Consider the following 17,191-nt stretch of genomic DNA (forward strand, 5'->3'; position numbering starts at 1 on the left):
TGATCACATTCTTCTACTTCCTCTTATATTACACTTTCTTCAGCAAGAATAATTTCAAATTATTTAAAGATACTAAACATAATAAAATATACATAGATACATTTTGGTGATGTACTCGTATCTCTTCATATGTCATCGAGTCCATCATGTACACCACAACTCATTTATTTCATCATCCTGCAGGCGAATACATACGATTTTTTATTTTTCAGGTGGTGTTTCAACATATTAGTTTCATGATGTACTCATATCTCTCCAAATGTCGTCAAGACCGTCGTCGACACCACTGCTTTAGCCTGCAAATTTCATCATCCTGCAAATTAACACACAATATGTTTCATTTTTTGTTTTCAATCTTTATTATTCATTTCACCATCCTGCAGAATTGGGAGCTTGCACTGGTCATCTGAAGGGGATTTTTTAAAGCATTTTATGTATTAGAAACCATGTGAGTGTCAAGTAGGCCAGGGGTTGTTGGCCTCCTTCATATGACCTCGTTCATTAGAAGAATTCTTAAATGCTTTTAGAGGTACACCCCCTTCACTACCATGAAAGCCTTGAATGTATGGTTCGACTAGTGGATCAGAATTAGAAAATGGAAGACCCAAATGAGTAATATCTCATCTTAGAGACATCAAGATCATAGTTTTTTTTTTTTTTTTTTTGAAACAGAAAGCCAATAAATGGTTCAAGCACAAAGTCAACTACAAACAAATATCATTAACCTCCTATCAAACCAGAGGCATCATACCTCCAACAACTTATTAATGGCACTCAAGACTTCATCGACGTCTTTATTGTCATTAGACCTGGTAAAACTAGCCCAACGCTTTTTCTTCGGGCAACTTTCATCAATTCCTTCACCTCGTCTTCGAGGTCATCCTTGTGACGTTGAAACCGAGCCGGCATTTCTCTAGCATCCCTTATTGAGTTGTTGAATGACAGAATCAAAACCTGTTTGTCCTTGATTTCACATCAAGATCATAGTTGAAACTTTTATCTTCCACCTTCTTCATTTGAGTCTAATAACCTAATCTCTTCCCCCACATGATCTCAAAATGGGGGCATGAAACATTACAACTCAACAAAAACAAATAAGTATGTAAGCAACATGACAGCATACCTTGGATGGAGAATATCATCGACAGGTCGAGAGGGTAAATCATTATGGTCAAGATTTTCCTGTACAAAAACAAAAAAGCATTTAATCAAGGGTTGGTTGAAAGAATAACACTCTGTTTGTCAACATACACCAAAAAATGGTTAACCAACTACTGATCAGTAATCATATAAATAACAAGTACATCATCACATTCATACATTTGTTATACCAAATATGTTTGATAATTTGTTAAACTTTTTCTTTTTTGGAAAGATTTTTTGAACTTGTTCTTTCCTGGTAACCTAATTGAAACCCCTAAATTTACAAGTAAAGCCAAATACAAACCTTTCACTGCTTTGATCATTCAAGACTTCAAGTAATAAAACTCCAACTTTTCAGAAAGAAAACCCTAAATAGAAAATGAAAAATTATTTTAATCAGTCTTCAAACCCAAAACAGTAAGAGATTTAAGAGAGTGAAAATGAAACACATAATCAAGGATAAATACCTCAAAAATCAACGATATTCGAACCATCAGAAGAGATTAAACCGAAAAAGACCTAAAGAGCAACTCTTTTTTACTAGATCTACACAAGTGAAGACAAACTCCAGAAGGAGTTGAAATAGAGGATTCCTCGTTAAGAAGCGATCCCTAATGCGTATTATAAATACTCTCTCAACGGAAAAGGTCTTCGGTCTTTCCGCCCATTTTTCAAGTTTCTCTCTCTTCAACGCTCTAGAAGATTCTCTTCTAGAAAACAGGCTGACGATGAGGGGTAATCACTTTTTGTTGGGGGGAGCATGTAATGTTTACATTTTACAAATTGACTCCTGTCTTCACCACCCCACAACTTACCACTGCCCCCTGGTATAACCACTATTATGATCACTATAAGGCACCCCCATGCACCGGTGACCAGCCGCGCCCATGCAATAGGGTGGTGGCCGAGAATCACGGGATCCTGTGTGAAATTTGAAAATGGGTCTTTCGTGTAATTAAAAATTATAATAAAAAATGAACAAAATGCAAAATAATTTATCAGTCGGTAGATGAAACCATAAATGAATACCATTTCTGATTCGACGATTCTCTATCCTATTTCTAAGTATGTTTCACTCTATCGTCTTTCTTTGTCTCATGGTTCTTTTATCGCTTCCGTCTATCCAACTCTGAACTCACGTCTTTTTCCCAAGCAATGACCTCTCCACATTGGCGCAACGCCATGCTAAAGAGTTTCATGCCTTAGAATCTAATCGCACTTGGTCTCTCGTCCCTTTGCCTCTCGGAAAACGACCCATTGGCTGTAAATGAGTTTACAAAATTAAGTTCTGTTCCGATGGATCCATTGAACGATACAAAGCCCGTCTTGTAGCCCAACACTACACACAAATCGAGGGTCTCGACTATCATGACACTTTTTCCCCTGTAGCGAAATTAGTCACAGTCCGCGTCCTACTTTCTAGTGCAGCCATAAAAAATTGGTCCCTTCATCAAGTTGATGTCAATAACGCCTTCCTCCAAGCCGATCTCGATGAGGAAATCTTCACCAAACCACCCCCAGGTTTTTGCAGTCAAGGGAGCCACATATTTATCGCCCTACATAAATTGCTATATGGTCTGAAATAGACTTCTAAACAATGGTTCTCAAAATTTTCTTCGGCACTCACTCGCCATGGTTTCACACAATCCATGGATGATTAGTCCTTGTTCTCTTACAAATCAGGTTCCATCTGTCTCTACGTTCTTTTTTACGTCGACGACATTATCGATACTATCGATGATCACATCGTTATTCTCAGCTTAAAAGTTTCCTTGACAAGACTTTCTCTTTGAAAGATCTTGGCAATCTTCAATACTTTCTGGATATTGAAGTTTCTCATTCTTCTCAAGGTATTTTTCTATGTCAAAGAAAATACGCCTTTGATGCCCATCATGATTCCAGTCTTACAACTGCAAAGCTCTCTCCATTTCTTGTGGAACAGAAGCTTCGTCTTCATGAAACTAACAGTTTTCCTCTTTCTGATCCGACCGTTTATCGTCGTTTAATTGGCCGGCTTTTGTATTTAACTGTCATTCGACATGATATCACCTTTGCCATCAACATTCTTAGTCAATTCTTACAACCCCTACTTTCAGTCATTTTGATGTCGCCCATAGAGTTCTTCGTTATATTAAAGGGGCACTCGATAAGGGTATTTTTCTCTCCGCCTCTGGCTCTCTTCATATTTCTGTATTTACGGTCCCGATTGGGCGGGTTGTCCAACTACCCGTCGTCCACTACCGGCTACATCACTATGCTCGATTATAGTCCCCTCTCTTGGAATTCTAAAAAACAGTCTACCATTCCTCGAACCTCTTGTGGCGCCCCGTGTTCCGAATCACGGTTTGTCCGGCAGTTTATAAAAGAAACTCGGTCTAATACTAACTCAAACCAGTTTCAAATATAAACCCAAGCCAAAACTCTCATCACGGGTTACAAATCAAGAACAAACATAGCGGAAAATCAAATATAGTTTAAACCTTTTGAAAATATGTTCGGAAAATATATGTAACCCCAAAAATAGTTTTCATACAGATAAAAACAATTTGAATTCATTTATATGAAAAGTTCACAGAAGAGACTGAATTTGGACAGAGTCTCCTCTATAAATCGAACATATCAAACCTGAAAAACCTGTCAAACATTCATACATTTTTCACAAACTCCAACATATCAATAACATCAAATTCAAAGTGATAGTGTGCATAATATTTACATGTGTACAATCACAAACAAGTGAGAGAACGATCCTAACTATTCTAGATGATACATATATAATATTAACGTTGTGATTATGTTGAAAATATAATAGAAATTATAATCTTACATAATGTGAGCCGTCGAAGTAAACTATGTCACTCCGGGTCACCAATACCTGCAACTGAACAACAACAAATAGGAATGAGATAACCCGAAGGTCAGCTCAGTAGGATACCTAGACATCCTACCCGCACCACACACATCAACAGTTTGATATATCAATAGTTATAAGTGATATGTATATACACAGAGATATCATTATGCACAAGAAGCAAAGCAATATAGCAAGATAATTCTTCTAGCTTACCAAGATCACGACTGAATACGCCCTCAGTCGGGGTCACCTACTATTCGGCTAGGAAGAACCGTTCGGCCTTTGTTAGTGCGTAGGCAGGCGGCGCCTTATCGAACGTTTGACTACTGCAGTGTACACATGGATCCACGTAATACCCCGGTAAGAGCTTCCGTAACTCTCCCTTCGTCATCATCACCCATCGGGCTGGCTTGTGATCTCAATACGCATCGAATAGTAAATCTCACCCAAACAATGATACGCTTAGAATATGTCATGACTTACCCAGACGACTATAAGAGTATCGTCGCTTAGTAGAGCCATATACCCACGGCGATACAATTATCTCGTCTTGAGGCGCGTCTTATCTCCGGCCAGATCTGACGCTTCCTCGCAAGGTAACTCATTGACCATTCGAAGAATACCCAAATATATGCATGAACCTATAATAATATTAAATGATCTGATAGGCTCCCAAAGCTACAAGAACAGAGCCCTCCTAAAGGTCCCATCAACCCAAAGGAGAAGAGCTTTCTTGTCTCTCAAGGTAGGGTAAACCCTGTTTAAAGCCAAGCTTTTATAAGTGTCCACTTTAAGGGATTAAGTATTTTCTTATTAAGAAAACTCGGGTAAACACCCACTTTCCGTTTGGTGAAAACATTGTAAGTATCAACCACAAGTCATTACAGAATTCAAACCACACTCACCAGTGGCTTAGCAGAATAAATAAACAAACATGGCACTGGTCAGTCCCCTAATCACTCCAAGGGTCGTAATACCCCAACTCCCAATCTCTCTCGGACCCCATTCCGGGTCAACAAGAATGGTCGTTACCAAACGGCTGGCCACACGCACCGAGTGTAACCCTTAACATGAATTCATGGCTAATCCATAACAGAAATATAAACAAGGGGACCAACCAATGCCCGACGTCAAACAATCAATACACGTAACACAGATCAAGCGATTCCGCCTCCATGTTATACACGCAGCTCAAGCGATTCCGCCACCACGTGTTTACAATTCACACAAAACGATCACACAGATCAAGCGATTCCGCCTCCATGTGATTATTTTTCAGAAAAACCAATTTGTTTTGAAAAGAAATACATCCATAACATATAGCACACCACTACATTCATATCATACCATATCATATCATAAATTGAACTAGAGAACCATAAAGAGAATAAGATGACTATATATATAATGGTGAAACGGGGAATACCCGTGCTCCAAGTAAGATTCATAGGATCCTACCTCTGCTTGCGCCTCCAATGGTGCTCCAGACTAAGCTCCACTTTTCCTCGAGCTCCCTACTGCAGTTCATTAGTCCTACTGAAATATGAAAGGGCAAAACGGTCATTTGACAGTTTCATAACTGTCGAGAGTTCTGATGGGCCTAGAAAGGTTCCTAAATAGGTCACCACCCGCAAGTATACGGGCGTCAAGTAATAATTCCGGTAAGACCGGTTCGTTCCTCAGAGACTAAGTGAAACCTATTCTAAAATTAGGAAGTAATAAGATTGTAAAATGATTTGGTTTTGGTTTTTTTTAAAATAAAATAAATAAAATATTAAAATAAAATTACGGGAATGAAAATGAACTCAAATGGGGAGAAGAGTCTAGGGTTTAGGATTCCACCACATAAAATCACTTTTAGAAACAAATACTTAAAATGGTTAATTCTCTTTTTTATAACTCAGAATTTCGGATAATGAACTATCCTAATTCCGGGAGATGTTTTCGTTAAAACCGAATAAAACATAACAATGTAATCATTTTATTTTAAATAAGTAAATCTCTAAACTACTATTTATCAATTAATAAGTATGAACCGTCAAATGATTTAACATAAGCACGATGCATCAAATCGAAAAGTATAAATAGTGAAAAGAAAATCTATTTATCAAACTAAAACGAATTAAAATATGAAGCATTAATCAAGAGTTAATCAATAAAAATTATATCTCTAAAAGATCAAAAATGGGTTTCATCGTAAAACCCTAGATGGAGAGTCTTAGCTAATCATGATCGAGATTTAAATAAATATGAATAATGAAAGAGAATGGAAGAAAACTTAACTTTTTCGCTATTTCCAAACCAAACAGGGCCTTAGGGAAAAGATTTCCTTCTGTTTTTCCCAAAATTCCGCCAAACAGGCCCTTAGGGAAAACGATTTTCTCGTCTTCCCGGAAAATACTTCCCTGTGGGAAAATTACTTTCCTCACCTGGTTTTTCTCTCTCTTCTCTACTGTTTTCTGATCTCTCTCTCTCTACAATCTCTCTCTATTTCTCTGTAATCTCCCTCTCTCTCACAAAGAAGAAGAAACAAAAAGAAAAAGAAAAATAAATAATATGAGTGATGATCAAAGCAAAACCGAGATGATAAGCTATGTTCTCTAAATCAAACTTTCTGTTTTTCTCTCTCTTTTAATCTATCTCTCTCATGAAACTAACAACAATACAGAAATCGAATGAAGAAGAAATGATGAATTTTTAATGGAGTTAGTAAATTCAAATTCAATTCCTTTCTCTCTCTACAATTCTTCTCTCTCACTGTTTCTTTCTCTCTCTTTCTTTCTCTTTCAATAACCTTTTTCTCACTAAAAAATTACAAAAGAAGAAGGAAGATATATGATGATGCTCCCAGCCGAGAGGATATGTTCTCTCTTTTATAATTTCTGTTTAAGCTGTCTCCTTCTCTCTATTCTTCTCCTCTCTCTCTCTAAAATAATTCCTTGAAGCTCATGAGAAGAAGATAGACTCCAAGAACAATGGAGTACTCTGTTTTGTCTCCCCAACCGAGATCCCCCTCTCCTCTGTCCTTTGTCTTCTATATGTAGAGAGAATACCCGATCATCTTCTTAATTCTCTCCATTATCTTCTTTCCTTCTTTCACTCCAATCTTCTCTGTTTAGAATATCTCAATCAATGTCGATTTTCTCTCTCCTTATCTTTCCTTTTCTTCTCCTTCTTTCCTTTTTCTTCTTTTGAAACGTTGAAGTCGGTTTTTGATGGAGTCGGCTAAGAAAAAAAATGGAAACTCCCAAAAAATGGGAAGTCTCGGTTTTAAGCTGAATAATTGGTGATGAAGGTGATGATGATGACGTCATGATGACGTCAGCAGAGCCTTTGACTCATGGTCCACCTATTTTGACCTGAACTTTGACTTGCTCTAATTTGCTCATCCGGACTCCGATTTGACTTTCGTTTTCGCCTACGGGTTCGTCTTGGTCTCTATTTTCCATCCGAGCACTAATCTCGATATCAGAATCAACAAATGACCAAAATACCCCTCGTCTGCGTTTTTCCGACTTTTATCCGTTTTGCACATATAACTCTGAAAAAGGTACCTGAGTAGAAAAAGAGATAATTCATGAGAGTAACTTGCCCTAGATAGACTAACTTGTCCAAATTAAGAGACTCAGATGGGACATTTTCATGTCTCATCAAACATCCCCAAACTTAGATTTTGCTAGTCCTCGAGCAAAACAGAAAAATAAAACTAAACCTAATTCACCACTTTCGTAGGGAAACACGATTGCACTTAGCACGTGCAACAAGCCGTTAAACCTCTAGGTTGCCCTAGAGGACGAGTTTTGTCTCGTGAGGGTTTGCAGTGAATCTACCCACAAAATTCAAAAATTTCAAAAATCAGAAGGGTCTAAATATGATATGGACTAAAAATGTTTATCCGGTAAGTTTTCGAAAGTTAATAGAAATGAAATCAAAGTTGACCAAACCATACAAATGCTAAAAATCTCTTCACTAGTAATCAAGACTCGAAGTGCACGTGACCAGCCAATATAAGTATCATTTCGGTTCTGAAAAGACAAGACCTTGATTACCGTCTCGATACATTTCGCCTCGACTACTGCCTTACGGTCATACACTCAAAAATTAAAGTCACTCAGAAATGGCTCACTCAATGTGCGAGTATGAGTATGAAAGAAAACTCAACACATTACAAAAGACAGACTAAATTTTTGGTAAACGACTGATCTCAAAGAAGGAAACAACCACTAATATGGAATGGGGAATCTAACCAAATCTTCTCACCTGATCTACTTTCTAACAATGCTTCCTAGAGGTCGATAGACACTAAAGATGATGTGACTAGAACTCCTGAGAACTCGACGTCTTCAAATCTTCAAGAATTTCTTCAAAGAATAAACACTTAAAAACAACTAAACAAACATTTTTTTTTTTTTTTTTTTTATTATTTTATTTTTTTATTTTTCTATTTCTTTTTTTTTTTCTTTTTTTCTTTTTTCTTTTTTTTTTTTTTTTTTTTTTTTTTCATACGACTCATAATACACATCTTACTTTCTCAACAATTTCCTTGGGTATACTTCTCTCCACTTTGCTTCGTGCCTTATTCTCAGGGTGCTAACATATGGATTTCTATCTTCCTCTAGTTGACACTGTTTTCAAGTTTCTCAGACTACAAGAGAAAGGTTTACTTCCTGATGACATCCCTAGTGGTTGTAAAATTTGAACTCAAGAGATCAAATGAGTTCTTCTTTCAATATTGCGAGGTTGAGTAGCTCTTCATTCTACTCAGAATTAGCTCAGAAGAGATCACTCAAAACAACAAGAAAGGCTCAGAATCTCACATAGGTTAAGTCTCCACTAATGATCGATTAAGTTCTCTCAGAAAAGTCAACTCTTCACCTATCTAACACTCACATGGCTAGTGCACAGATAACCTCAAGACTCGAAATTCGTGGAAAAACCTTTAGCAAAAGTGTAGTACAACCAACTAGACTCTATAACTATTAACAAGCAGAAATAACTAGACTCACATTTTCAATCCAAAAATTAAAAATTTTGAACCCTTTTGAATTTTTGAAATAAGGACTAAAAATTCAATCCCCTATCCCCAAACTTAAACCGAACATTGTCCTCAATGTTCTGAAGACTATGCAAAAATAATAGGATGTAAGGAAAGATGTTACCAGATTCGGAAGTCCTATGCATGGGTTGCCTCCCAGAAAGCGCTAAGTTTAACGTCTTCAGCCAGACGAAAAAGATGGTTCGAAAAATAGAAAAAAATTATACCTACTGGATTACAAATATGTGATCAACTGTAAACCAATAGTCGATACATCTGTGGGTCCACCCAAAACACAAAGTTTTCAGTGAACGATAGTCTCACATTTTCGTAACTTGGTGATAGTGTAAGTGAGACTATCAAGAAAGAAGGGCAATCCCCAAACTTAGACGACAATAAGGTCGTTAAGTTTGGCACCGCACTAGAGAGATCAAAAACCGGATAGAAGGGGTCATTATATTGATGATAGACATCGGGAGAGAGTGTTTCAAAATCTACACATGTATCTGAAAGACAAAATGCACAATTATCTAGAAGACTATCAATGATACCCGGATTTAAACTAGGGTTCTCTAAAACAGGTACTTCGGGTTCCTTCAATGGAGAAACCCTACTATCAGACTCAAAGTCCCTAGAAGTCGGGTCGGATAGACATTCTGTAATCTCTTTTATCACGATGTAATCGGGGTCCTCTAAAAATTCTAGATCATCGTCTAAGTCAGACGGGTCATTACACTCATTTAACAAATTGGTCAACCATGATTCATCGTCCTTAAGCGAGTCAGGCGACTTCAAATCAACAACCTCTCCATATTGGGACCACAATCTATCCATCTCTCTTTCAATTTTTTTTTTTTTTTTTTTTTTTTTTTTTTTTTAAACACGAAAACCGAGGAAGCACTACGAAGATCTTATGAAAAGTACCCACTAACAGGGGATTCGTGGGTGATTAGAGAAAGTTACCTCCCGTTCGAGACGGGCGACGACCTTTGCAGACGACCCGGGCCACTCTCCCCGCGAGTGTTCGAACCCGAGGCTTCGTTTGATTTTCGGTTACAATTTAAAAGCCCTCCAATTTAGGGTCAAAACAAAAGAAAGTACTAAAAAGTCTAAGTCTCTCTCTCACCAAAATAAAAACAAAAAATTAAAAAAAATGTAAATTTCTTCTTTTGAGGTCCTCCTCCTTGTTGCGCCTCCTCTTTAGCTCCTTAGTGCTCTACACACAAAAAATAGAAAAGCAAGTCAAAGTATTCAAAAAGTCAAAACTTACCAAAAATAAAACTTTCCAAGTTTAGAATAAATTTAAAACATAGTCCCCGGCAGCGGCGCCAAAAACTTGATGGGCCTAGAAAGGTTCCTAAATAGGTCACCACCCGCAAGTATACGGGCGTCAAGTAATAATTCCGGTAAGACCGGTTCGTTCCTCAGAGACTAAGTGAAACCTATTCTAAAATTAGGAAGTAATAAGATTGTAAAATGATTTGGTTTTGGTTTTTTTTAAAATAAAATAAATAAAATATTAAAATAAAATTACGGGAATGAAAATGAACTCAAATGGGGAGAAGAGTCTAGGGTTTAGGATTCCACCACATAAAATCACTTTTAGAAACAAATACTTAAAATGGTTAATTCTCTTTTTTATAACTCAGAATTTCGGATAATGAACTATCCTAATTCCGGGAGATGTTTTCGTTAAAACCGAATAAAACATAACAATGTAATCATTTTATTTTAAATAAGTAAATCTCTAAACTACTATTTATCAATTAATAAGTATGAACCGTCAAATGATTTAACATAAGCACGATGCATCAAATCGAAAAGTATAAATAGTGAAAAGAAAATCTATTTATCAAACTAAAACGAATTAAAATATGAAGCATTAATCAAGAGTTAATCAATAAAAATTATATCTCTAAAAGATCAAAAATGGGTTTCATCGTAAAACCCTAGATGGAGAGTCTTAGCTAATCATGATCGAGATTTAAATAAATATGAATAATGAAAGAGAATGGAAGAAAACTTAACTTTTTCGCTATTTCCAAACCAAACAGGGCCTTAGGGAAAAGATTTCCTTCTGTTTTTCCCAAAATTCCGCCAAACAGAACGGAACCACAAAAACTTGATGGGCCTAGAAAGGTTCCTAAATAGGTCACCACCCGCAAGTATACGGGCGTCAAGTAATAATTCCGGTAAGACCGGTTCGTTCCTCAGAGACTAAGTGAAACCTATTCTAAAATTAGGAAGTAATAAGATTGTAAAATGATTTGGTTTTGGTTTTTTTTAAAATAAAATAAATAAAATATTAAAATAAAATTACGGGAATGAAAATGAACTCAAATGGGGAGAAGAGTCTAGGGTTTAGGATTCCACCACATAAAATCACTTTTAGAAACAAATACTTAAAATGGTTAATTCTCTTTTTTATAACTCAGAATTTCGGATAATGAACTATCCTAATTCCGGGAGATGTTTTCGTTAAAACCGAATAAAACATAACAATGTAATCATTTTATTTTAAATAAGTAAATCTCTAAACTACTATTTATCAATTAATAAGTATGAACCGTCAAATGATTTAACATAAGCACGATGCATCAAATCGAAAAGTATAAATAGTGAAAAGAAAATCTATTTATCAAACTAAAACGAATTAAAATATGAAGCATTAATCAAGAGTTAATCAATAAAAATTATATCTCTAAAAGATCAAAAATGGGTTTCATCGTAAAACCCTAGATGGAGAGTCTTAGCTAATCATGATCGAGATTTAAATAAATATGAATAATGAAAGAGAATGGAAGAAAACTTAACTTTTTCGCTATTTCCAAACCAAACAGGGCCTTAGGGAAAAGATTTCCTTCTGTTTTTCCCAAAATTCCGCCAAACAGGCCCTTAGGGAAAACGATTTTCTCGTCTTCCCGGAAAATACTTCCCTGTGGGAAAATTACTTTCCTCACCTGGTTTTTCTCTCTCTTCTCTACTGTTTTCTGATCTCTCTCTCTCTACAATCTCTCTCTATTTCTCTGTAATCTCCCTCTCTCTCACAAAGAAGAAGAAACAAAAAGAAAAAGAAAAATAAATAATATGAGTGATGATCAAAGCAAAACCGAGATGATAAGCTATGTTCTCTAAATCAAACTTTCTGTTTTTCTCTCTCTTTTAATCTATCTCTCTCATGAAACTAACAACAATACAGAAATCGAATGAAGAAGAAATGATGAATTTTTAATGGAGTTAGTAAATTCAAATTCAATTCCTTTCTCTCTCTACAATTCTTCTCTCTCACTGTTTCTTTCTCTCTCTTTCTTTCTCTTTCAATAACCTTTTTCTCACTAAAAAATTACAAAAGAAGAAGGAAGATATATGATGATGCTCCCAGCCGAGAGGATATGTTCTCTCTTTTATAATTTCTGTTTAAGCTGTCTCCTTCTCTCTATTCTTCTCCTCTCTCTCTCTAAAATAATTCCTTGAAGCTCATGAGAAGAAGATAGACTCCAAGAACAATGGAGTACTCTGTTTTGTCTCCCCAACCGAGATCCCCCTCTCCTCTGTCCTTTGTCTTCTATATGTAGAGAGAATACCCGATCATCTTCTTAATTCTCTCCATTATCTTCTTTCCTTCTTTCACTCCAATCTTCTCTGTTTAGAATATCTCAATCAATGTCGATTTTCTCTCTCCTTATCTTTCCTTTTCTTCTCCTTCTTTCCTTTTTCTTCTTTTGAAACGTTGAAGTCGGTTTTTGATGGAGTCGGCTAAGAAAAAAAATGGAAACTCCCAAAAAATGGGAAGTCTCGGTTTTAAGCTGAATAATTGGTGATGAAGGTGATGATGATGACGTCATGATGACGTCAGCAGAGCCTTTGACTCATGGTCCACCTATTTTGACCTGAACTTTGACTTGCTCTAATTTGCTCATCCGGACTCCGATTTGACTTTCGTTTTCGCCTACGGGTTCGTCTTGGTCTCTATTTTCCATCCGAGCACTAATCTCGATATCAGAATCAACAAATGACCAAAATACCCCTCGTCTGCGTTTTTCCGACTTTTATCCGTTTTGCACATATAACTCTGAAAAAGGTACCTGAGTAGAAAAAGAGATAATTCATGAGAGTAACTTGCCCTAGATAGACTAACTTGTCCAAATTAAGAGACTCAGATGGGACATTTTCATGTCTCATCAAGTTCTCTTGCAACTCAAGAATGTATAAAATGAATGAAACTATACTAGAAATGTCCTATCAACACTATAGAGGTTACTGAGACATTCCACCGAACAAATGATACACCTTATGAATCAATCCACAAACCATGAACTCTATTTCACATTTCCGACTCTTCATAAGCTGGCAATTCATATAACGAACTCAATAATACAACCCTATGACTGCCAAATCATAAAATGAAGCCAATAATATAAATTTATAACTGAAACTATTCTTCCACGTGAAATATGACAAAGTTCGGATAACTATCTCTATTCCAATTCATTCCCAAAATTAGTCCCAATAAGAAATTCGAGCGGTAAAATAATTCGGCAGCAACCCGTCTATATATAGACACCCCAAAATAGTCCATAATATTCTAAACATGTTTCTGAACACAAACCATTCGAAGAAATATAACTATAACTATCCCAAATAGCTCTAAATTACGAACCCAAGAGATATTAGACCCAACTATACAGTTATCGAAATAACTATCGTAAACCCACCAAAAACGGACGAAATAGAAAATTCTAAACCGCTAAATATTTAGAACGAGTCGAATAGGTTTACCTGGAACAAGTTTCAATAAATTCGGACCACCATACGCGAAGAAATCGACCAAAATCCGACCATTAAAACCACCCCAATATTCTCGAACTCCTGTTGGAATATTTCAAAATCGTTGAGGATAAGTGCTCCTTTGACTGATTTCAATTCATTTGCTTTAGTTGAGTAGGTGTTCAAAAGAAAATGGTGGGTGACGTGCCAAATTAATAGACTCCAATAGTGGGTTGTATTACCAAGTGTCACAATATAAAGTGGGTATATAACTAAATTGAATTCTAGTCCCTAAATCTTTATATTACCACATTAAAAACTCCCACCATCTTTCTACCCAACTACTTCAATCCCATTATTTATCTTATAACCCTTCGTTTAACTATTTCTCCTTTCCTTTTTCATTCCAAAACTAACTATAAATAACCTATATAATCCTTATTAATTCGATAAAAATAAAATTGCGACTACGAAACTATAGTCAAACTGTATCCGATCTTTCCACGTGACCAATCAAAATTCATAATTACTTGAAGTCTACCCGATGCGCTGTCTGAACCAACCAAAATAATTATTCGAAACCAAATCCCAAATGAAGCCACTGGATCCGCTCGGCGTTCTAACTCGTCTGTTTCTCCGACTTGAAGGTCGGGGCGCTACACCTCTACTGAGGCTTAATATCGCGCCTTAGCCACCCTTACTTGTGAGCTACAGTGGCTTAAATTTGTCCTTTGTAATCTTGGTTTTGATCACTCAACTGTATATATGACTGTTCATTGTGACAATCGTGTTGCCTTACATATCACCGACAATACGGTCTTCCACGAATGCACCAAACACATATACATTGACTGCCAATTGGTACGTGAGAAGATCAAATCCAAGCTTATTGCTCCTCGTTTTACACCAACTTCGGAACAACTTGCGAATATCTTTACAAAACCACTGGATGCCTTTAAAAAGATTACTAGCAAGTTGAGCGTCATCTCTATGCCCACACCACCTTGAGGGGAGTGTTATGATCATTATATAGGCACCCCCATGCCCCCCACCCGCACAAATGCAACAACCGATCATTTCCATGCACTCCCATGCCCACTATATCAAGCAAGATCAAGCTTAAACCCTACATTGTAAAATATATACTCATCATTGTTCATTAATAAAACACAAGAAAATGTATTCCCAAACACTACTCTCTCTTTCTCTCTCTCGGCTATCTTTGTCTCTCTCATTATTTTCGATCTAATAATACTATAAGAGGCACTACCTCTTCACAACACCAGTTTTCTTCTTTTCTCGCTCTTTGTCTCATTTATCTCTGTTTCGAACGAGAGAATAATTTCTTTTGCTCGAATCTCTTCTTATAAGAAAGAAAATTGATCTCGTTGTCAAATGAAGGGAATTGGTTCGTGATTAATAGATGAATATTATTCCTAAATAATAAACTCCTACAAAGAGAGTATTTTTCTTCGTCGGATCAAAGAAAAAGAAAGGAAAAAAAAAGAAAAGTGATAATAGTCAAAGTCTCAAAGATGATGGTGGTGGTGAAGAAGATATATATTAACAAAATTAACATTTAATTTTTAAGGTGAAAATTATTATCTTTTTATTTCAAATTGTCAAGGGGTTGAAGGGCCCGACCCTTTACATATCTAATAAATCAGAAAAATAACGAATAAAACAATAAAAACTTATAAAGAAATATATCAACCAAAAAAATTAACTATGTCTAATTCTAATTACACCCCTTTAGTCATGTCTTACCATCTTCTTTAATTTCCCAGGCATTGCTTCTGGGTTCATCTCGATCATTCCATTTTGCGGACTCATTTTTTAAGGTGAATAAGTTACCATTTATATCAATTAGGTAAATTATGATGGACCAAAGTTTACATGTCTTAGAGCCAAAGGTGGGTCCCTAAAGTGCTAAAAAAAACAGAAGGTGGATGGTTTGAATCATTATTTAAGAACAAAAGACTTCTGTAAAAATAAGTAGCGTTGCCGAAAATTTGGGATTGGGGTGCGAAAAATTTTTGGAGCCCTTTCATTGATAACCTTAAAAGGTTAACTATTGTGTTTACAAGTAATGCATTTAGCAAAAACTCCAAAATGAACTAAGGTCATTCTATGATGTGTTGCTTTTTTCTCCTAAAATATTTAAAAGGGTTATTTCCCAGATGGCCCCCAACTTTGTGACCAGCTTTCTTTCTAGCCCCCTAGATTAGCAAAAATACCCATATGACCCCCTTTTTATGAGATGGAGGAAAGAGAAATGTTGACTGGTTAACGGTGTTATAAAGGAATCTTAAAGAGGGGGTCATATGGGTATTTTTGCTAATCTAGGGGGCTAGGCAGGAAGCTGGTCACAAAGTTGGGGGCCATTTGGGAAAAACCCTATTTAAAAAGCAACATCAAAACATATTAAACTACATTTGTTATATGAAAAAAAAAATTAAACAATAATTAGTAATTTCATAAACTGATCTTAAGCATGCAAACAAAACTAATGATGTGTCTGAATGAGGGAATCATTAATCCACGCATTCATGATTGGGGATCCGAGTATTATTTTTTTGTGGCTATTATTGAATCCTATTTCGAATAGGATTCTGACTCTAGGGTCTTTATATAAGGGTCATACTAGAACAGAAAAGTGTGGAATTTTCTCTAGAGAAAATCTATCTCTACAACCATCTAGTGGAGAGAAGGATTTTAGACAAAAAGCTCTCAACCAATCTATCTAGTTAAAGAAAAGGGTTCTTCATCTCAACCTCCCAATAAGGTCATCGCTGACTCTAAAAGTGGGAGATCAAGTCGCTTGCTCGGGTGTCTCAACTAGAGAGCTGTAATTTGGAGTTTTGATCTTCGGGATAAGGGCATCGGATTTAGTTCGAGGGAAAGCGATTCAGGGATAATCTCTATCATGTTCTAGTTCATCTTTAATTCTTCCTGATAGGTAGTGTTAGACGTACTAGATGTCTAGATTCCGCTTACAACACTAGGTGACACCAAAACTTGGTAGTGGCGTCAAAGCCTCTTGCACGAGCTAAATTAACTACAAAAAAATGGGGCATTAGTGACGGGATAATACCGACGGTTTTTGCTTAACCCGTCGGTAATTGTACCATTTCCGACGGTTCTAGAGAAAACCGTCGGTAATAGACCTTTTTCGAACCCGTTTCTCACCACTCCGTCAGAAAAAATATCCTCTACCGACGGAGTCGCAAGAAAGGAACAGAAAATTGATTTGTCTATTAGCGACGGTTTGTGAAAACCATCGTTATTGGTTGTCACCGACGTCTCTGAGAACTAAATTCCGTCGGCAGTGTGAAGGAGTGAAAATTTCACAAAAACCCGCGACTTTCCAAAATTGCCCAAAACAGTTCCCA

At 36.4% G+C, this 17,191-nt stretch overlaps 2 long non-coding RNA genes across 2 annotated transcripts; both read right to left on the bottom strand.

Annotated features, from left to right (window-relative positions):
• Window positions 1–588: 588 nt before the first annotated feature.
• On the bottom strand, window positions 589–1,828 carry LOC147538092 (uncharacterized). The gene is made up of 4 exons (XR_015224956.1): window positions 1,611–1,828; window positions 1,448–1,511; window positions 1,124–1,182; window positions 589–1,030 (listed from the first exon to the last, which is right to left on the bottom strand). It is a non-coding gene; the product is annotated as an uncharacterized LOC147538092 (long non-coding RNA).
• Window positions 1,829–3,771: 1,943 nt separating this feature from the next.
• On the bottom strand, window positions 3,772–13,983 carry LOC147538093 (uncharacterized). Its single transcript, XR_015224957.1, has 3 exons — window positions 13,812–13,983; window positions 5,456–5,533; window positions 3,772–4,024 (listed from the first exon to the last, which is right to left on the bottom strand). It is a non-coding gene; the product is annotated as an uncharacterized LOC147538093 (long non-coding RNA).
• Between the last annotated feature and the right edge of the window lie 3,208 nt (window positions 13,984–17,191).

Source organism: Eschscholzia californica, unplaced genomic scaffold (assembly GCF_041429995.1).
Source record: "Eschscholzia californica isolate CP2 unplaced genomic scaffold, dmEscCali1.0.p SCAF_5, whole genome shotgun sequence".
Lineage (NCBI taxonomy): Eukaryota > Viridiplantae > Streptophyta > Magnoliopsida > Ranunculales > Papaveraceae > Eschscholzia > Eschscholzia californica.